At 46.1% G+C, this 21,117-nt stretch overlaps 5 non-coding genes across 5 annotated transcripts; all 5 read right to left on the bottom strand.

Moving 5' to 3' along the window:
- Positions 1-4,410: 4,410 nt before the first annotated feature.
- On the bottom strand, positions 4,411-4,710 carry LOC146854599 (signal recognition particle RNA). The gene has a single exon (XR_014981677.1).
- Positions 4,711-8,117: 3,407 nt separating this feature from the next.
- Positions 8,118-8,417, bottom strand: LOC146854598 (signal recognition particle RNA). The gene has a single exon (XR_014959213.1).
- A 3,407-nt stretch (positions 8,418-11,824) lies between these two features.
- On the bottom strand, positions 11,825-12,124 carry LOC146854597 (signal recognition particle RNA). The gene has a single exon (XR_014959120.1).
- Positions 12,125-15,531: 3,407 nt separating this feature from the next.
- LOC146854596 (signal recognition particle RNA) lies at positions 15,532-15,831 on the bottom strand. The gene has a single exon (XR_014981567.1).
- A 3,407-nt stretch (positions 15,832-19,238) lies between these two features.
- LOC146854595 (signal recognition particle RNA) lies at positions 19,239-19,538 on the bottom strand. The gene has a single exon (XR_014981566.1).
- Positions 19,539-21,117: the final 1,579 nt, after the last annotated feature.

Raw genomic sequence — 21,117 nt, 5'->3', positions numbered from 1 at the left:
CAGGGTCACATCCTATCGGCCAATTTCGCTGTTGAATGCGAAGCCCAAAATCCTCGCCAAGGTGTTGGCTAATCGGCTGGTTGGCGTGGTGTGCGACTTGATTCACCAGGATCAGTCCGGCTTTATCCCTCATCGCAATACTGCGCTTAACCTGCGGCGTCTGCATGGGGTGCTTGCACGTGTCCCGTTCATACGGGAGCCGGCCATTTTGGCGTCCTTGGACGCCACTATGGCGTTTGATACACTTGAGTGGCCATATATTTGGGCGACACTCGCTAAGTTTGGGTTTGGCCCAGGATTCATCGGTTGGCTAAAATTGCTATATTCTGGGCCGCTGGCGCAGGTGGTTGTGAACGGTACAGTGTCGGCTCCGTTCGAGCTGGGCAGGGGCACGCGGCAGGGCTGCCCGTTATCGCCGCTCCTTTTTGCGCTTGCTTTGGAGCCCCTGGCGGAGTGGCTGCGGTGGCATCCTTCTATCCGTGGTCTCCGCTGGACCCCTGAGTATGAGGACCGCGTATCTCTATACGCTGACGACATTCTTTTGTACCTGGCTTCCCCACGTAAATCACTGATAGTACTGGTTGGTGTATTGCACTCATTTGGCCTCAACTCCGGCCTTGTCATCAACTGGGCTAAATCGTGTGTATATGTTCTCTCTGGGGAGGATCCGATCCTTCCGCGGGGTTGTCCTATCCAGATCGCCCCGCGGGGCTTTAGGTACCTGGGTGTCTTCATTACTCTGGATGCGGAGGCCCGCTATAGTCAGAATTTGCTTCCCCCCTCCATCGCCTGAAGGAGGACGTCGCGCGTTGGAGGCGTTTGCCGCTCTTGCCGCTCGGCCGGGCGGCATTGTTTAAGATGATGTCGCTGCCGCGTTTCCTGTATGCTTTACAGAACACAATGGACGTCGTCCCGGCGCGATACTTTCATGAGGTGGAGAGTCTGCAGCGCCGACTGTTTTGGGAGGGTAGACCGCGTATTGCCCTTGCGAAGCTGACGCTCCCCTGGTACGATGGGGGGGTTGCCCTCCCGGATATCAAGCGATATTATTGGGCCTCCCAGCTGGCTGCGATCAATCACGGCCTGTACGGGCCCGCTCTAAACCCTGCCTTCGAAATGGATAAAATGTTACTGCCGGGTGGTGATTATAATCGGGCGCTTTACTCCACCTCGCTCGACGCGCGTTTGACTGGCCCCACGCGGGTCATGGTACGAGTGTGGCATGCGGCTAACGCGGCAATGGGGTGGAAGGATCGCTTGACCCGGGCGACGCCACTATACGCAGCTGAGCGGCTGGGCTCCCTGTGGACCTCGAAGGGTTTTGAGAAGTGGGACATGATAGGCATTAGCCGTGTGGGCGATCTCTGGACGAGGGGGGGATTCAAGACGTTCGATGTGCTCCAGACAGAATTCCAGCTGCAGGATAGGGAGTATTTTCGATATCTGCAGATTCGTCACGCGTTGTGCTCCGTCTTTCCGGACGTCGCCTCCATCCCGGAGTACTCCCCTCTGGAAGATAGAGTGCTGGATGGGCACGTCCCGGATGGCACGATTTCGTTAATTTATAAAAAACGTATTAATGACCGTTCGGGACTGCTGACTGGCCTTCGGGAGGCATGGGTTGCTGATGGATTGGAGCTGGATGACGAGGACTGGGTGTCTGCGGTGGCCTCCCCGAAAGAGGTGGCCATACCGGCCCGCCTTCGCTTCGTCCAGCTCAAGATACTCCATAGGGTCTATGTTATGGGGCCGAGGCTGATGCGTATGGGCTATGCTGTGGATGGGTTGTGTAAGCGTGGGTGTTGTTCTTTGGGGACCTTTCTCCATATTTTGTGGGAATGCCCGGAGGTGGCGCGATTCTGGCGTGGTGTGCATGAGGTTTTGCGTGCGGTCACGCGTGTGCCGCTGCTGCCCGAGGCGAGGAGATGTCTTTTGAATGTGTGGGAGCCAACCGATTATTCGGTGCCGCAGACGTGGTGGGTGACTCTGGGATACATGGTGGCCAAACGTGACATTGCTCAACTGTGGGGTTCCCAGAGGTCGCCGACTGTCTCGGCGTGGAAGGATAACATGGATTGGTGCATGTTTCGGGAAAAGGTGGTGTATGTTGCGAGAGGTAAGCCTGGTACGTGGGTGAAAGTGTGGGGCCCCTGGAACGCCTACCGTGGGGGAATCTGTATCCCGCCGGTGTTGCCCGACCCGTCACCGGCCCCGTCTCCCTAGCCAGTTTGTCCTCCCGGTTCTGGGCAATGAGTCTCATTAGTCCCCGTCCTGGTCTTTTCCCCCCCTCGATACTCCTATGGATTGGTGGGGTCCCCCTCTTAGGGGAGCACATGCTGCTGTCTTCGATTGTGGGTTGCCTTGTGGATTTGTTTTGTGTTGTTATTTATATTAAAAAGAAACCGTTCTGTGGGGTCCGGATGGTGTGGCTGCCAACGATTCTTCCAACTCCTGTGAATTTCCCTCTGCCGCAGCATGCGTGCTATTGTTTGTATCACATGCTCCTCCTGTTTGCTAGCGGCCGGCCTGAAGGTTGTAGGCCCATCTTTGTATATTTTTTGGATTCTGTAATAAACGGTTTCAAAAAAAAAAAACAAAAAGATTCCCTATGGCTGAAAATTCAAGTTGCAGGTATAGTATGTTCTTGTTACTTTTGTAATCCAGTACTGGGTGCCTAGACTCAGTACTGGGATCTTTATCCAAAACAGGTAAGTAATTACGTTTTCAGAAATTATACGATTTTTAAAGAATATTTAAAGTTTGCAGAAATTGACACTTAGAAGAAATTTCACAGAAAAATAGTCAATGATTTCCTATGGGAGAAAATTGGGTTACTGGTAAGTACAGTTGTAAGTATTTTTCAGAGTCAGTGCTGGGCACCAAGATCCAGCACTGGGAGCTCGCCTAATAGCAGCTGAGTATTTTCGTTTTCGTTACTCGGCTGAGTTTTGGTGAATATTTTAAGTTTTGAAAAGTCCACACTTGGAAGAAATTTCAGGAAAAACCAGTCAATGTTACCCTATGGAGAAGATTGAGTTATCGGTTTAAAGGTAAGTACTCGACTGGCAGAGTTAAGGTTCTGGGCATAGACTCAGGCGTCTTCCAGGGTCAGGTAGGTACAGTTGGTTCACCCTCAGCGGGACAAGGGCGGCCGGGTGCAGAGAGAGTTAGGCCCAATGTTATCCTATGAGAGGTAGGGGGGCCTTGGTTGGTGGCTGCTGACTAGCAGGCCACGTGGCTGTGGGAGCTGGGCTCCTGGTCACTTATCCAGGGCAAGTGGGGAAGTAGATAGATGTAGAGGTTGTACTGCCAGGGCCACTCAGACGGCTAGGTGCAGGGTGCTTTTGAGCATTCGGGCGCTCAATTGATTTGAATGGGAAATCTCTGGTTTAGAAAAAGACTGCAAGCTCGGGGACGAAGATTCTTCAGGTGCCACCACCACTTCGAGAGGTAAGTTGGGTAGTTGGAGGATAGGTAGGTACCCCGGGATTGGGCACAGGGGGCCGCGGAGCGCCGGGTGCAGGGGTACCTTTTGGTGTCGGGAAATCTTACCCTCTGTTGATCGCGGTTGGGGGGGCACCTGGTTCTGAGGCTGCAGGCTTCTTCAGGAGTGTCGAGGGAGGTCCTTGGGTGCCAGACTCGGGGTCACAGTCGCCGTGGGGTCGTCCTTGTGGTCTTTGTTCACTCTGGCACAGGCCAGGCTTGGTGGGTGCAGAGTGTGAAGGGTTCGCGGTTCCGGGCTGCTGCCAGGGATTAGAAGTAGATTTGAGTAGAGCCTCTACTCATGGGAGGCCCAGGGGTTTAGAGTCAAAAGGTAGCCAGGTCCTCCAGGGTTTGTGAGGTTGCTGGCCACAAGAGATGCCGGGTTGGAGCAGGAGCAGGTTCGAGGGTCGACAGGCCAGAGGCTCCAACGTTTGGGAGTTGCACAGCCCTCAGTCTTTTCATGTTTCGCTCAAAGAGTGAAGGGCCCTGTAATTTCTCCTTCTCATTCACATATGAAAAGAATGAGGGCTAATCAAAAAATGAATTAGAGCTGGACGTAGAAATGCAGCAGAAGGGCCAGCAAGCGCATTTCTAAGTTGCTCTATGAAGGATGCTTTTGTACTTGACAGATCAGTTTAATCCTACAGGTGCTCTAAAAGGAAGAATGCATTTGAGTCATCCTTGCTGAAAATCACACAGCCATTTATTCTAGGTTGCACTGAGTTTTCAGTCCTCTCCGCCTGCTAGCTTGTTGTTGCAATATGTCTCAATTCTGGAGAATTGTCTGCTATGCTGAAATGCGTGGCCCAGTTCAAATGTTCATCATATTTCCTGGAAAAATATCAAAAGGAAAACAAAGATTTGGTTTTGGGAAAATAATTTATTACACCTTGTAAAAATCAAAACTTTCACATTTGAGTCAAAAAAGAGAGGCTAGGTCTCACTATTTTGCTCAGGCTGTTTTACACGTACTGCTCACAGGTGCTGTCCTGCTACCAATGGGCATGGAAGCTTTGGCCTGCTCTGTTTCCAGCCTGGGTCGGTGCACCTCTCTTTACACAACCTGAAATTCTAGAGCTCCCTCTAGAACACCATATTGATGCCCAATGCAGCATCGACACCTGATCAACACAGCTGAGTGCAGCCCAGAACCCCTGAGCTCAAGCAATCCACAAGCCTCTGCCTCCCAAGTAACTAGGGCAACAGGCACACGCCACCTTGCCCGGCAAACACTGCAGCTGTCCTAATGATGAAATGCATTCCATAAGTAAGGATAATGATAAAGTAAGGTGGAATGAATTGATGGTTTACCAACCATGTTTCAAGAAAATCAATTTCACTATCCTTCAAAGAAAGGAAAAAAATGTCTTATCAAGAAGCAGTGTGAATATGGGAAGGGCCTTTAAAAAAGATGTGGAGTTTCCTAAAGTAAAAAAGAGGGTTGAACTGATTGAAGGGAGAGAGGAAGTAGGGTCGGAAAGATTGTGACGGGGAAGTGAATACAACATAAATACTAGTATTTAGAGAGTGAGAGACAGGTAGAGGGACAGAAGGGAAAGGAGAGTGAGAGTGAGAGAGAAGAGCCAGGTTAGGGCTGAGTTTCTCTTTATCTGCCAGTGACTCCCTGTAGAAGCTTGCCGGCACAATTTAGGCTGTCCTGTAGGCATCCCTTGTTATGCCGAGCCAGCCAATATTGAGAAAAATAGCATGGGTCACAATGATGGAACTCGTCTGCAACATCGGAAGTTTTAAAGTAGTATGGAGTGGGAGGGCTAGAAGAGTTACCATAAAGAATGAATACACGTCATTCTGTTCTCTAGCCTCAACAGCTGTAAGAGAGGAACTCCTGCTGGCCAAGAAGACCAATGTCAGTTCAGCTTGAACAGGTGAAAGCATGCCTGATTCTGCAAAGGTATGAGATTACACTTTTGCGTCAGAGGTGGTCAGGGGCTATTGCACATTAGGAAACCGTTTATTGAGGTCCAGTTGGATTACTCTATCTTCTACCACCTCAAAATCAGCTGCTCATGCAGTGTTCTATACCGATGAGCTATTTTGGTCCTCCCTGCCCCTTCCAGCTAGTGGGTCCCCTGACTAGGGAAAGTGATTCGAACAGATTTGCATATCTTTTCATAGGAGACTTCTTGACTTATTTTATACTGTGCCAAATCAAGGTAGATTGAGTAATGATCTTGACAGACCTATATTGGAGAACTGCAGTGTGAGAAAGTGGCTCTGTATATACTGTTCCCAAATAGATACAGGGTGTACAGAGTCCACAGTCCCCAGAGGTTTGGCAGAGGCTAAAGTTAGATATAACCTTACTCTCTAAAGTGGTAGCTTGGTCGAGCAGTAAGGCAGTATCAGAGGACAGTGTAAAGCATTTGTTGCACACACTCAGTCAGCAAATGGTCTCACACACTCAATAACTGAACTCTAGGCCAATGGTTTATCTACAAAAAATATATGCTTGTTTTATTTTAGAACCAACAATAGGTATTAAAATATACTTTCTCATAATGAGATGCTTTATATAAATACTTTTGCAATATGCAATTGACTTTTGTAGAAAGTTACAAGTGCTTGCAATAGGCAACAACATTTTAAACACAATAATGCATTGAGCTCAATGGAAGTTTCAAGTTATTTGCAACAGATTACTTTTAGGATTACTTTTGGATTTCCAGGAGTGGATCCTAGATTCAGTCCTGGGTCAGTACTTGGAATCAAGTGATAAAAGTCGACTTAATTACTGTGATGATTTTTAGACAATATTTTGCTATTTTAAAAGTTGACAGAAAATATTTCATAGAAAACAGTCTAAGATTCCCTATGGCAGAAAATTCAAGTTGCAGGTATAGTATGTTCTCGCTACTTTTGTAATCCAGTACTGGGTGCCTAGACTCAGTACTGGGACCTTTATCCAAAACAGGTAAGTAATTACGTTTTCAGAAATTATACGATTTTTAAAGAATATTTAAAGTTTGCAGAAATTGACACTTAGAAGAAATTTCACAGAAAAACAGTCAATGATTTCCTACGGGAGAAAATTGGGTTACTGGTAAGTACAGTTGTAAGTATTTTTCAGAGTCAGTGCTGGGCACCAAGATCCAGCACTGGGAGCTCGCCTAATAGCAGCTGAGTATTTTCGTTTTCGTTACTCGGCTGAGTTTTGGTGAATATTTTAAGTTTTGAAAAGTCCACACTTGGAAGAAATTTCAGGAAAAACCAGTCAATGTTACCCTATGGAGAAGATTGAGTTATCGGTTTAAAGGTAAGTACTCGACTGGCAGAGTTAAGGTTCTGGGCATAGACTCAGGCGTCTCCCAGGGTCAGGTAGGTACAGTTGGTTCACCCTCAGCGGGACAAGGGCGGCCGGGTGCAGAGAGAGTTAGGCCCAATGTTATCCTATGAGAGGTAGGGGGGCCTTGGTTGGTGGCTGCTGACTAGCAGGCCACGTGGCTGTGGGAGCTGGGCTCCTGGTCACTTATCCAGGGCAAGTGGGGAAGTAGATAGATGTAGAGGTTGCACTGCCAGGGCCACTCGGACGGCTGGGTGCAGGGTGCTTTTGAGCATTCGGGCGCTCAATTGATTTGAATGGGAAATCTCTGGTTTAGAAAAAGACTGCAAGCTCGGGGACGAAGATTCTTCAGGTGCCACCACCACTTCGAGAGGTAAGTTGGGTAGTTGGAGGATAGGTAGGTACCCCGGGATTGGGCACAGGGGGCCGCGGAGCGCCGGGTGCAGGGGTACCTTTTGGTGTTGGGAAATCTTACCCTCTGTTGATCGCGGTTGGGGGGGCACCTGGTTCTGAGGCTGCAGGCTTCTTCAGGAGTGTCGAGGGAGGTCCTTGGGTGCCGGACTCGGGGTCACAGTCGCCGTGGGGTCGTCCTTGTGGTCTTTGTTCACTCTGGCACAGGCCAGGCTTGGTGGGTGCAGAGTGTGAAGGGTTCGCGGTTCCGGGCTACTGCCAGGGATTAGAAGTAGACTTGAGTAGAGCCTCTACTCATGGGAGTCCCAGGGGTTTAGAGTCAAAAGGTAGCCAGGTCCTCCAGGGTTTGTGAGGTTGCTGGCCACAAGAGATGCCGGGTTGGAGCAGGAGTAGGTTCGATGGTCGACAGGCCAGAGGCTCCAACGTTTGGGAGTTGCACAGCCCTCAGTCTTTTCATGTTTCGCTCAAAGAGTGAAGGGCCCTGTAATTTCTCCTTCTCATTCACATATGAAAAGAATGAGGGCTAATCAAAAAATGAATTAGAGCTGGACGTAGAAATGCAGCAGAAGGGCCAGCAAGCGCATTTCTAAGTTGCTCTATGAAGGATGCTTTTGTACTTGACAGATCAGTTTAATCCTACAGGTGCTCTAAAAGGAAGAATGCATTTGAGTCATCCTTGCTGAAAATCACACAGCCATTTATTCTAGGTTGCACTGAGTTTTCAGTCCTCTCCGCCTGCTAGCTTGTTGTTGCAATATGTCTCAATTCTGGAGAATTGTCTGCTATGCTGAAATGCGTGGCCCAGTTCAAATGTTCATCATATTTCCTGGAAAAATATCAAAAGGAAAACAAAGATTTGGTTTTGGGAAAATAATTTATTACACCTTGTAAAAATCAAAACTTTCACATTTGAGTCAAAAAAGAGAGGCTAGGTCTCACTATTTTGCTCAGGCCGTTTTACACGTACTGCTCACAGGTGCTGTCCTGCTACCAATGGGCATGGAAGCTTCGGCCTGCTCTGTTTCCAGCCTGGGTCGGTGCACCTCTCGTTACACAACCTGAAATTCTAGAGCTCCCTCTAGAACACCATATTGATGCCCAATGCAGCATGGACACCTGATCAACACAGCTGAGTGCAGCCCAGAACACCTGAGCTCAAGCAATCCACAAGCCTCTGCCTCCCAAGTAACTAGGACAACAGGCACACGCCACCTTGCCCGGCAAACACTGCAGCTGTCCTAATGATGAAATGCATTCCATAAGTAAGGATAATGATAAAGTAAGGTGGAATGAATTGATGGTTTACCAACCATGTTTCAAGAAAATCAATTTCACTATCCTTCAAAGAAAGGAAAAAAATGTCTTATCAAGAAGCAGTGTGAATATGGGAAGGGCCTTTAAAAAAGATGTGGAGTTTCCTAAAGTAAAAAAGAGGGTTGAACTGATTGAAGGGAGAGAGGAAGTAGGGTCGGAAAGATTGTGACGGGGAAGTGAATACAACATAAATACTAGTATTTAGAGAGTGCGAGACAGGTAGAGGGACAGAAGGGAAAGGAGAGTGAGAGTGAGAGAGAAGAGCCAGGTTAGGGCTGAGTTTCTCTTTATCTGCCAGTGACTCCCTGTAGAAGCTTGCCGGCACAATTTAGGCTGTCCTGTAGGCATCCCTTGTTATGCCGAGCCAGCCAATATTGAGAAAAATAGCATGGGTCACAATGATGGAACTCGTCTGCAACATCGGAAGTTTTAAAGTAGTATGGAGTGGGAGGGCTAGAAGAGTTACCATAAAGAATGAATACACGTCATTCTGTTCTCTAGCCTCAACAGCTGCAAGAGAGGAACTCCTGCTGGCCAAGAAGACCAATGTCAGTTCAGCTTGAACAGGTGAAAGCATGCCTGATTCTGCAAAGGTATGAGATTACACTTTTGCGTCAGAGGTGGTCAGGGGCTATTGCACATTAGGAAACCGTTTATTGAGGTTCAGTTGGATTACTCTATCTTCTACCACCTCAAAATCAGCTGCTCATGCAGTGTTCTATACCGATGAGCTATTTTGGTCCTCCCTGCCCCTTCCAGCTAGTGGGTCCCCTGACTAGGGAAAGTGATTCGAACAGATTTGCATATCTTTTCATAGGAGACTTCTTGACTTATTTTATACTGTGCCAAATCAAGGTAGATTGAGTAATGATCTTGACAGACCTATATTGGAGAACTGCAGTGTGAGAAAGTGGCTCTGTATATACTGTTCCCAAATAGATACAGGGTGTACAGAGTCCACAGTCCCCAGAGGTTTGGCAGAGGCTAAAGTTAGATATAACCTTACTCTCTAAAGTGGTAGCTTGGTCGAGCAGTAAGGCAGTATCAGAGGACAGTGTAAAGCATTTGTTGCACACACTCAGTCAGCAAATGGTCTCACACACTCAATAACTGAACTCTAGGCCAATGGTTTATCTACAAAAAATATATGCTTGTTTTATTTTAGAACCAACAATAGGTATTAAAATATACTTTCTCAGAATGAGATGCTTTATATAAATACTTTTGCAATATGCAATTGACTTTTGTAGAAAGTTACAAGTGGTTGCAATAGGCAACAACATTTTAAACACAATAATGCATTGAGCTCAATGGAAGTTTCAAGTTATTTGCAACAGATTACTTTTAGGATTACTTTTGGATTTCCAGGAGTGGATCCTAGATTCAGTCCTGGGTCAGTACTTGGAATCAAGTGATAAAAGTCGACTTAATTACTGTGATGATTTTTAGACAATATTTTGCTATTTTAAAAGTTGACAGAAAATATTTCATAGAAAACAGTCTAAGATTCCCTATGGCAGAAAATTCAAGTTGCAGGTATAGTATGTTCTCGCTACTTTTGTAATCCAGTACTGGGTGCCTAGACTCAGTACTGGGACCTTTATCCAAAACAGGTAAGTAATTACGTTTTCAGAAATTATACGATTTTTAAAGAATATTTAAAGTTTGCAGAAATTGACACTTAGAAGAAATTTCACAGAAAAACAGTCAATGATTTCCTACGGGAGAAAATTGGGTTACTGGTAAGTACAGTTGTAAGTATTTTTCAGAGTCAGTGCTGGGCACCAAGATCCAGCACTGGGAGCTCACCTAATAGCAGGTGAGTATTTTCGTTTTCGTTACTCGGCTGATTTTTGGTGAATATTTTAAGTTTTGAAAAGTCCACACTTGGAAGAAATTTCAGGAAAAACCAGTCAATGTTACCCTATGGAGAAGATTGAGTTATCGGTTTAAAGGTAAGTACTCGACTGGTAGAGTTAAGGTTCTGGGCATAGACTCAGGCGTCTCCCAGGGTCAGGTAGGTACAGTTGGTTCACCCTCAGCGGCACAAGGGCGACCGGGTGCAGAGAGAGTTAGGCCCAATGTTATCCTATGAGAGGTAGGGGGGCCTTGGTTGGTGGCTGCTGACTAGCAGGCCACGTGGCTGTGGGAGCTGGGCTCCTGGTCACTTATCCAGGGCAAGTGGGGAAGTAGATAGATGTAGAGGTTGCACTGCCAGGGCCACTCGGACGGCTGGGTGCAGGGTGCTTTTGAGCATTCGGGCGCTCAATTGATTTGAATGGGAAATCTGTGGTTTAGAAAAAGACTGCAAGCTCGGGGACGAAGATTCTTCAGGTGCCACCACCACTTCGAGAGGTAAGTTGGGTAGTTGGAGGATAGGTAGGTACCCCGGGATTGGGCACAGGGGGCCGCGGAGCGCCGGGTGCAGGGGTACCTTTTGGTGTTGGGAAATCTTACCCTCTGTTGATCGCGGTTGGGGGGGCACCTGGTTCTGAGGCTGCAGGCTTCTTCAGGAGTGTCGAGGGAGGTCCTTGGGTGCCGGACTCGGGGTCACAGTCGCCGTGGGGTCGTCCTTGTGGTCTTTGTTCACTCTGGCACAGGCCAGGCTTGGTGGGTGCAGAGTGTGAAGGGTTCGCGGTTCCGGGCTACTGCCAGGGTATAGAAGTAGACTTGAGTAGAGCCTCTACTCATGGGAGTCCCAGGGGTTTAGAGTCAAAAGGTAGCCAGGTCCTCCAGGGTTTGTGAGGTTGCTGGCCACAAGAGATGCCGGGTTGGAGCAGGAGTAGGTTCGATGGTCGACAGGCCAGAGGCTCCAACGTTTGGGAGTTGCACAGCCCTCAGTCTTTTCATGTTTCGCTCAAAGAGTGAAGGGCCCTGTAATTTCTCCTTCTCATTCACATATGAAAAGAATGAGGGCTAATCAAAAAATGAATTAGAGCTGGACGTAGAAATGCAGCAGAAGGGCCAGCAAGCGCATTTCTAAGTTGCTCTATGAAGGATGCTTTTGTACTTGACAGATCAGTTTAATCCTACAGGTGCTCTAAAAGGAAGAATGCATTTGAGTCATCCTTGCTGAAAATCACACAGCCATTTATTCTAGGTTGCACTGAGTTTTCAGTCCTCTCCGCCTGCTAGCTTGTTGTTGCAATATGTCTCAATTCTGGAGAATTGTCTGCTATGCTGAAATGCGTGGCCCAGTTCAAATGTTCATCATATTTCCTGGAAAAATATCAAAAGGAAAACAAAGATTTGGTTTTGGGAAAATAATTTATTACACCTTGTAAAAATCAAAACTTTCACATTTGAGTCAAAAAAGAGAGGCTAGGTCTCACTATTTTGCTCAGGCTGTTTTACACGTACTGCTCACAGGTGCTGTCCTGCTACCAATGGGCATGGAAGCTTTGGCCTGCTCTGTTTCCAGCCTGGGTCGGTGCACCTCTCGTTACACAACCTGAAATTCTAGAGCTCCCTCTAGAACACCATATTGATGCCCAATGCAGCATGGACACCTGATCAACACAGCTGAGTGCAGCCCAGAACACCTGAGCTCAAGCAATCCACAAGCCTCTGCCTCCCAAGTAACTAGGACAACAGGCACACGCCACCTTGCCCGGCAAACACTGCAGCTGTCCTAATGATGAAATGCATTCCATAAGTAAGGATAATGATAAAGTAAGGTGGAATGAATTGATGGTTTACCAACCATGTTTCAAGAAAATCAATTTCACTATCCTTCAAAGAAAGGAAAAAAATGTCTTATCAAGAAGCAGTGTGAATATGGGAAGGGCCTTTAAAAAAGATGTGGAGTTTCCTAAAGTAAAAAAGAGGGTTGAACTGATTGAAGGGAGAGAGGAAGTAGGGTCGGAAAGATTGTGACGGGGAAGTGAATACAACATAAATACTAGTATTTAGAGAGTGCGAGACAGGTAGAGGGACAGAAGGGAAAGGAGAGTGAGAGTGAGAGAGAAGAGCCAGGTTAGGGCTGAGTTTCTCTTTATCTGCCAGTGACTCCCTGTAGAAGCTTGCCGGCACAATTTAGGCTGTCCTGTAGGCATCCCTTGTTATGCCGAGCCAGCCAATATTGAGAAAAATAGCATGGGTCACAATGATGGAACTCGTCTGCAACATCGGAAGTTTTAAAGTAGTATGGAGTGGGAGGGCTAGAAGAGTTACCATAAAGAATGAATACACGTCATTCTGTTCTCTAGCCTCAACAGCTGCAAGAGAGGAACTCCTGCTGGCCAAGAAGACCAATGTCAGTTCAGCTTGAACAGGTGAAAGCATGCCTGATTCTGCAAAGGTATGAGATTACACTTTTGCGTCAGAGGTGGTCAGGGGCTATTGCACATTAGGAAACCGTTTATTGAGGTTCAGTTGGATTACTCTATCTTCTACCACCTCAAAATCAGCTGCTCATGCAGTGTTCTATACCGATGAGCTATTTTGGTCCTCCCTGCCCCTTCCAGCTAGTGGGTCCCCTGACTAGGGAAAGTGATTCGAACAGATTTGCATATCTTTTCATAGGAGACTTCTTGACTTATTTTATACTGTGCCAAATCAAGGTAGATTGAGTAATGATCTTGACAGACCTATATTGGAGAACTGCAGTGTGAGAAAGTGGCTCTGTATATACTGTTCCCAAATAGATACAGGGTGTACAGAGTCCACAGTCCCCAGAGGTTTGGCAGAGGCTAAAGTTAGATATAACCTTACTCTCTAAAGTGGTAGCTTGGTCGAGCAGTAAGGCAGTATCAGAGGACAGTGTAAAGCATTTGTTGCACACACTCAGTCAGCAAATGGTCTCACACACTCAATAACTGAACTCTAGGCCAATGGTTTATCTACAAAAAATATATGCTTGTTTTATTTTAGAACCAACAATAGGTATTAAAATATACTTTCTCAGAATGAGATGCTTTATATAAATACTTTTGCAATATGCAATTGACTTTTGTAGAAAGTTACAAGTGGTTGCAATAGGCAACAACATTTTAAACACAATAATGCATTGAGCTCAATGGAAGTTTCAAGTTATTTGCAACAGATTACTTTTAGGATTACTTTTGGATTTCCAGGAGTGGATCCTAGATTCAGTCCTGGGTCAGTACTTGGAATCAAGTGATAAAAGTCGACTTAATTACTGTGATGATTTTTAGACAATATTTTGCTATTTTAAAAGTTGACAGAAAATATTTCATAGAAAACAGTCTAAGATTCCCTATGGCAGAAAATTCAAGTTGCAGGTATAGTATGTTCTCGCTACTTTTGTAATCCAGTACTGGGTGCCTAGACTCAGTACTGGGACCTTTATCCAAAACAGGTAAGTAATTACGTTTTCAGAAATTATACGATTTTTAAAGAATATTTAAAGTTTGCAGAAATTGACACTTAGAAGAAATTTCACAGAAAAACAGTCAATGATTTCCTATGGGAGAAAATTGGGTTACTGGTAAGTACAGTTGTAAGTATTTTTCAGAGTCAGTGCTGGGCACCAAGATCCAGCACTGGGAGCTCGCCTAATAGCAGCTGAGTATTTTCGTTTTCGTTACTCGGCTGAGTTTTGGTGAATATTTTAAGTTTTGAAAAGTCCACACTTGGAAGAAATTTCAGGAAAAACCAGTCAATGTTACCCTATGGAGAAGATTGAGTTATCGGTTTAAAGGTAAGTACTCGACTGGCAGAGTTAAGGTTCTGGGCATAGACTCAGGCGTCTTCCAGGGTCAGGTAGGTACAGTTGGTTCACCCTCAGCGGGACAAGGGCGGCCGGGTGCAGAGAGAGTTAGGCCCAATGTTATCCTATGAGAGGTAGGGGGGCCTTGGTTGGTGGCTGCTGACTAGCAGGCCACGTGGCTGTGGGAGCTGGGCTCCTGGTCACTTATCCAGGGCAAGTGGGGAAGTAGATAGATGTAGAGGTTGCACTGCCAGGGCCACTCGGACGGCTAGGTGCAGGGTGCTTTTGAGCATTCGGGCGCTCAATTGATTTGAATGGGAAATCTCTGGTTTAGAAAAAGACTGCAAGCTCGGGGACGAAGATTCTTCAGGTGCCACCACCACTTCGAGAGGTAAGTTGGGTAGTTGGAGGATAGGTAGGTACCCCGGGATTGGGCACAGGGGGCCGCGGAGCGCCGGGTGCAGGGGTACCTTTTGGTGTCGGGAAATCTTACCCTCTGTTGATCGCGGTTGGGGGGGCACCTGGTTCTGAGGCTGCAGGCTTCTTCAGGAGTGTCGAGGGAGGTCCTTGGGTGCCAGACTCGGGGTCACAGTCGCCGTGGGGTCGTCCTTGTGGTCTTTGTTCACTCTGGCACAGGCCAGGCTTGGTGGGTGCAGAGTGTGAAGGGTTCGCGGTTCCGGGCTGCTGCCAGGGATTAGAAGTAGATTTGAGTAGAGCCTCTACTCATGGGAGTCCCAGGGGTTTAGAGTCAAAAGGTAGCCAGGTCCTCCAGGGTTTGTGAGGTTGCTGGCCACAAGAGATGCCGGGTTGGAGCAGGAGCAGGTTCGAGGGTCGACAGGCCAGAGGCTCCAACGTTTGGGAGTTGCACAGCCCTCAGTCTTTTCATGTTTCGCTCAAAGAGTGAAGGGCCCTGTAATTTCTCCTTCTCATTCACATATGAAAAGAATGAGGGCTAATCAAAAAATGAATTAGAGCTGGACGTAGAAATGCAGCAGAAGGGCCAGCAAGCGCATTTCTAAGTTGCTCTATGAAGGATGCTTTTGTACTTGACAGATCAGTTTAATCCTACCGGTGCTCTAAAAGGAAGAATGCATTTGAGTCATCCTTGCTGAAAATCACACAGCCATTTATTCTAGGTTGCACTGAGTTTTCAGTCCTCTCCGCCTGCTAGCTTGTTGTTGCAATATGTCTCAATTCTGGAGAATTGTCTGCTATGCTGAAATGCGTGGCCCAGTTCAAATGTTCATCATATTTCCTGGAAAAATATCAAAAGGAAAACAAAGATTTGGTTTTGGGAAAATAATTTATTACACCTTGTAAAAATCAAAACTTTCACATTTGAGTCAAAAAAGAGAGGCTAGGTCTCACTATTTTGCTCAGGCTGTTTTACACGTACTGCTCACAGGTGCTGTCCTGCTACCAATGGGCATGGAAGCTTTGGCCTGCTCTGTTTCCAGCCTGGGTCGGTGCACCTCTCTTTACACAACCTGAAATTCTAGAGCTCCCTCTAGAACACCATATTGATGCCCAATGCAGCATGGACACCTGATCAACACAGCTGAGTGCAGCCCAGAACCCCTGAGCTCAAGCAATCCACAAGCCTCTGCCTCCCAAGTAACTAGGGCAACAGGCACACGCCACCTTGCCCGGCAAACACTGCAGCTGTCCTAATGATGAAATGCATTCCATAAGTAAGGATAATGATAAAGTAAGGTGGAATGAATTGATGGTTTACCAACCATGTTTCAAGAAAATCAATTTCACTATCCTTCAAAGAAAGGAAAAAAATGTCTTATCAAGAAGCAGTGTGAATATGGGAAGGGCCTTTAAAAAAGATGTGGAGTTTCCTAAAGTAAAAAAGAGGGTTGAACTGATTGAAGGGAGAGAGGAAGTAGGGTCGGAAAGATTGTGACGGGGAAGTGAATACAACATAAATTCTAGTATTTAGAGAGTGAGAGACAGGTAGAGGGACAGAAGGGAAAGGAGAGTGAGAGTGAGAGAGAAGAGCCAGGTTAGGGCTGAGTTTCTCTTTATCTGCCAGTGACTCCCTGTAGAAGCTTGCCGGCACAATTTAGGCTGTCCTGTAGGCATCCCTTGTTATGCCGAGCCAGCCAATATTGAGAAAAATAGCATGGGTCACAATGATGGAACTCGTCTGCAACATCGGAAGTTTTAAAGTAGTATGGAGTGGGAGGGCTAGAAGAGTTACCATAAAGAATGAATACACGTCATTCTGTTCTCTAGCCTCAACAGCTGTAAGAGAGGAACTCCTGCTGGCCAAGAAGACCAATGTCAGTTCAGCTTGAACAGGTGAAAGCATGCCTGATTCTGCAAAGGTATGAGATTACACTTTTGCGTCAGAGGTGGTCAGGGGCTATTGCACATTAGGAAACCGTTTATTGAGGTCCAGTTGGATTACTCTATCTTCTACCACCTCAAAATCAGCTGCTCATGCAGTGTTCTATACCGATGAGCTATTTTGGTCCTCCCTGCCCCTTCCAGCTAGTGGGTCCCCTGACTAGGGAAAGTGATTCGAACAGATTTGCATATCTTTTCATAGGAGACTTCTTGACTTATTTTATACTGTGCCAAATCAAGGTAGATTGAGTAATGATCTTGACAGACCTATATTGGAGAACTGCAGTGTGAGAAAGTGGCTCTGTATATACTGTTCCCAAATAGATACAGGGTGTACAGAGTCCACAGTCCCCAGAGGTTTGGCAGAGGCTAAAGTTAGATATAACCTTACTCTCTAAAGTGGTAGCTTGGTCGAGCAGTAAGGCAGTATCAGAGGACAGTGTAAAGCATTTGTTGCACACACTCAGTCAGCAAATGGTCTCACACACTCAATAACTGAACTCTAGGCCAATGGTTTATCTACAAAAAATATATGCTTGTTTTATTTTAGAACCAACAATAGGTATTAAAATATACTTTCTCAGAATGAGATGCTTTATATAAATACTTTTGCAATATGCAATTGACTTTTGTAGAAAGTTACAAGTGGTTGCAATAGGCAACAACATTTTAAACACAATAATGCATTGAGCTCAATGGAAGTTTCAAGTTATTTGCAACAGATTACTTTTAGGATTACTTTTGGATTTCCAGGAGTGGATCCTAGATTCAGTCCTGGGTCAGTACTTGGAATCAAGTGATAAAAGTCGACTTAATTACTGTGATGATTTTTAGACAATATTTTGCTATTTTAAAAGTTGACAGAAAATATTTCATAGAAAACAGTCTAAGATTCCCTATGGCAGAAAATTCAAGTTGCAGGTATAGTATGTTCTCGCTACTTTTGTAATCCAGTACTGGGTGCCTAGACTCAGTACTGGGACCTTTATCCAAAACAGGTAAGTAATTACGTTTTCAGAAATTATACGATTTTTAAAGAATATTTAAAGTTTGCAGAAATTGACACTTAGAAGAAATTTCACAGAAAAACAGTCAATGATTTCCTATGGGAGAAAATTGGGTTACTGGTAAGTACAGTTGTAAGTATTTTTCAGAGTCAGTGCTGGGCACCAAGATCCAGCACTGGGAGCTCGCCTAATAGCAGCTGAGTATTTTCGTTTTCGTTACTCGGCTGAGTTTTGGTGAATATTTTAAGTTTTGAAAAGTCCACACTTGGAAGAAATTTCAGGAAAAACCAGTCAATGTTACCCTATGGAGAAGATTGAGTTATCGGTTTAAAGGTAAGTACTCGACTGGCAGAGTTAAGGTTCTGGGCATAGACTCAGGCGTCTCCCAGGGTCAGGTAGGTACAGTTGGTTCACCCTCAGCGGGACAAGGGCGGCCGGGTGCAGAGAGAGTTAGGCCCAATGTTATCCTATGAGAGGTAGGGGGGCCTTGGTTGGTGGCTGCTGACTAGCAGGCCACGTGGCTGTGGGAGCTGGGCTCCTGGTCACTTATCCAGGGCAAGTGGGGAAGTAGATAGATGTAGAGGTTGCACTGCCAGGGCCACTCGGACGGCTGGGTGCAGGGTGCTTTTGAGCATTCGGGCGCTCAATTGATTTGAATGGGAAATCTCTGGTTTAGAAAAAGACTGCAAGCTCGGGGACGAAGATTCTTCAGGTGCCACCACCACTTCGAGAGGTAAGTTGGGTAGTTGGAGGATAGGTAGGTACCCCGGGATTGGGCACAGGGGGCCGCGGAGCGCCGGGTGCAGGGGTACCTTTTGGTGTCGGGAAATCTTACCCTCTGTTGATCGCGGTTGGGGGGGCACCTGGTTCTGAGGCTGCAGGCTTCTTCAGGAGTGTCGAGGGAGGTCCTTGGGTGCCAGACTCGGGGTCACAGTCGCCGTGGGGTCGTCCTTGTGGTCTTTGTTCACTCTGGCACAGGCCAGGCTTGGTGGGTGCAGAGTGTGAAGGGTTCGCGGTTCCGGGCTGCTGCCAGGGATTAGAAGTAGATTTGAGTAGAGCCTCTACTCATGGGAGTCCCAGGGGTTTAGAGTCAAAAGGTAGCCAGGTCCTCCAGGGTTTGTGAGGTTGCTGGCCACAAGAGATGCCGGGTTGGAGCAGGAGCAGGTTCGAGGGTCGACAGGCCAGAGGCTCCAACGTTTGGGAGTTGCACAGCCCTCAGTCTTTTCATGTTTCGCTCAAAGAGTGAAGGGCCCTGTAATTTCTCCTTCTCATTCACATATGAAAAGAATGAGGGCTAATCAAAAAATGAATTAGAGCTGGACGTAGAAATGCAGCAGAAGGGCCAGCAAGCGCATTTCTAAGTTGCTCTATGAAGGATGCTTTTGTACTTGACAGATCAGTTTAATCCTACAGGTGCTCTAAAAGGAAGAATGCATTTGAGTCATCCTTGCTGAAAATCACACAGCCATTTATTCTAGGTTGCACTGAGTTTTCAGTCCTCTCCGCCTGCTAGCTTGTTGTTGCAATATGTCTCAATTCTGGAGAATTGTCTGCTATGCTGAAATGCGTGGCCCAGTTCAAATGTTCATCATATTTCCTGGAAAAATATCAAAAGGAAAACAAAGATCTGGTTTTGGGAAAATAATTTATTACACCTTGTAAAAATCAAAACTTTCACATTTGAGTCAAAAAAGAGAGGCTAGGTCTCACTATTTTGCTCAGGCTGTTTTACACGTACTGCTCACAGGTGCTGTCCTGCTACCAATGGGCATGGAAGCTTTGGCCTGCTCTGTTTCCAGCCTGGGTCGGTGCACCTCTCTTTACACAACCTGAAATTCTAGAGCTCCCTCTAGAACACCATATTGATGCCCAATGCAGCATGGACACCTGATCAACACAGCTGAGTGCAGCCCAGAACCCCTGAGCTCAAGCAATCCACAAGCCTCTGCCTCCCAAGTAACTAGGGCAACAGGCACACGCCACCTTGCCCGGCAAACACTGCAGCTGTCCTAATGATGAAATGCATTCCATAAGTAAGGATAATGATAAAGTAAGGTGGAATGAATTGATGGTTTACCAACCATGTTTCAAGAAAATCAATTTCACTATCCTTCAAAGAAAGGAAAAAAATGTCTTATCAAGAAGCAGTGTGAATATGGGAAGGGCCTTTAAAAAAGATGTGGAGTTTCCTAAAGTAAAAAAGAGGGTTGAACTGATTGAAGGGAGAGAGGAAGTAGGGTCGGAAAGATTGTGACGGGGAAGTGAATACAACATAAATACTAGTATTTAGAGAGTGAGAGACAGGTAGAGGGACAGAAGGGAAAGGAGAGTGAGAGTGAGAGAGAAGAGCCAGGTTAGGGCTGAGTTTCTCTTTATCTGCCAGTGACTCCCTGTAGAAGCTTGCCGGCACAATTTAGGCTGTCCTGTAGGCATCCCTTGTTATGCCGAGCCAGCCAATATTGAGAAAAATAGCATGGGTCACAATGATGGAACTCGTCTGCAACATCGGAAGTTTTAAAGTAGTATGGAGTGGGAGGGCTAGAAGAGTTACCATAAAGAATGAATACACGTCATTCTGTTCTCTAGCCTCAACAGCTGTAAGAGAGGAACTCCTGCTGGCCAAGAAGACCAATGTCAGTTCAGCTTGAACAGGTGAAAGCATGCCTGATTCTGCAAAGGTATGAGATTACACTTTTGCGTCAGAGGTGGTCAGGGGCTATTGCACATTAGGAAACCGTTTATTGAGGTCCAGTTGGATTACTCTATCTTCTACCACCTCAAAATCAGCTGCTCATGCAGTGTTCTATACCGATGAGCTATTTTGGTCCTCCCTGCCCCTTCCAGCTAGTGGGTCCCCTGACTAGGGAAAGTGATTCGAACAGATTTGCATATCTTTTCATAGGAGACTTCTTGACTTATTTTATACTGTGCCAAATCAAGGTAGATTGAGTAATGATCTTGACAGACCTATATTGGAGAACTGCAGTGTGAGAAAGTGGCTCTGTATATACTGTTCCCAAATAGATACAGGGTGTACAGAGTCCACAGTCCCCAGAGGTTTGGCAGAGGCTAAAGTTAGATATAACCTTACTCTCTAAAGTGGTAGCTTGGTCGAGCAGTAAGGCAGTATCAGAGGACAGTGTAAAGCATTTGTTGCACACACTCAGTCAGCAAATGGTCTCACACACTCAATAACTGAACTCTAGGCCAATGGTTTATCTACAAAAAATATATGCTTGTTTTATTTTAGAACCAACAATAGGTATTAAAATATACTTTCTCAGAATGAGATGCTTTATATAAATACTTTTGCAATATGCAATTGACTTTTGTAGAAAGTTACAAGTGGTTGCAATAGGCAACAACATTTTAAACACAATAATGCATTGAGCTCAATGGAAGTTTCAAGTTATTTGCAACAGATTACTTTTAGGATTACTTTTGGATTTCCAGGACTGGATCCTAGATTCAGTCCTGGGTCAGTACTTGGAATCAAGTGATAAAAGTCGACTTAATTACTGTGATGATTTTTAGACAATATTTTGCTATTTTAAAAGTTGACAGAAAATATT

This window comes from Triturus cristatus, chromosome 4_1, assembly GCF_964204655.1.
Source record: "Triturus cristatus chromosome 4_1, aTriCri1.1, whole genome shotgun sequence".
NCBI classification, from domain to species: domain Eukaryota; kingdom Metazoa; phylum Chordata; class Amphibia; order Caudata; family Salamandridae; genus Triturus; species Triturus cristatus.
The sequence above is the reverse complement of the archived record's forward strand: the minus strand, read 5'-3'. Positions and strand labels throughout refer to the sequence as shown.